Source organism: Daphnia carinata, chromosome 5 (genome assembly GCF_022539665.2).
Source record: "Daphnia carinata strain CSIRO-1 chromosome 5, CSIRO_AGI_Dcar_HiC_V3, whole genome shotgun sequence".
Classification (NCBI taxonomy): Eukaryota; Metazoa; Arthropoda; class Branchiopoda; order Diplostraca; family Daphniidae; genus Daphnia; species Daphnia carinata.
The window spans coordinates 1,789,671-1,790,698 of NC_081335.1; positions in this window are offsets into that span (position 1 = coordinate 1,789,671).

A 1,028-nucleotide genomic window follows, 5' to 3' on the forward strand; every position below is an offset into this window, starting at 1 on the left:
ATTATTATTATGCTATACGAAATTCAATGACACGTACACGAATAAAAACCGCATTCTCTCGTCGTCCATAATTTTTTTCTTGGTTTTTCATTTTTGCTTATTTTACGGGGAACAAAAAAATGGGGGGGGGGGTGGGCGGTGGGAACAAGAATTATTATTATATGCAAACCCAAATTGAGAGACAGACATTTTTCTGATGAATAGATTGTGAAAGAAAAAAAAAAAAAAGAAAAGAAAATCGTATACTTTTTCAGGGTTGGTGGGTGGGTGGGGTTTTAGCGCGCGTGTTCCCGCAGCGATAAGACGCCCACAGCGCGGCCAGGAACAGTTGAGTCCAGGGGACGTGCAAAGAGACTGATGAGAGATGAAAGGAAGAAGAACGGTGACAACTTTTTTTTTTTTGTTTTTCTTCTCATATTTTTGACGGACAAATTGTCTGGGATCAATCAAAACCGCGCGCTCACACACCGGAGAATGTAGACACACACACGACACATTCACATGAGAGACGAAATTGAAAGAAAACTGTGAAACGGAATTTTCTCCACAACTGAAAGAATTCCAATCCATCCTTCTTTTGTTTTGTTTTTTCCTATTCCGTCCTTTAATCTTGTTTTCGCTTTCGAACCCAAAATTACATTGAGATAAAGAGACAATCAAACTATTCGTGCGTATATATATTCGTAGCCAAATACACTTATAAAAGGAGGCCTATGTAGGTTTGTCAAAAAAAAAAAAAAAAAAAACATAACTCAAAGGCCACGAACAGAACAAAGAAAAAAAAAACTCTTAAAATAATAATAATAAAAAAGAAATTAAAGAGAAGGAGAGACGTATCATTAAACTAGGACTGGATTGATGTATATCATTTCAATTTTTTTACGTATTTCTGTTCTTCCGCGCAAAGTTTGTTTTTCCCGTCGGCTCTTTTTTTTTTTTTTTTTTTTTTTATGTCGAGGGTCAAAAGTTTGAAAAGGCCCAAAAAGAGAAAATGTTGACCGTAAGCCATTGGAGGAAAAATAAAAGTA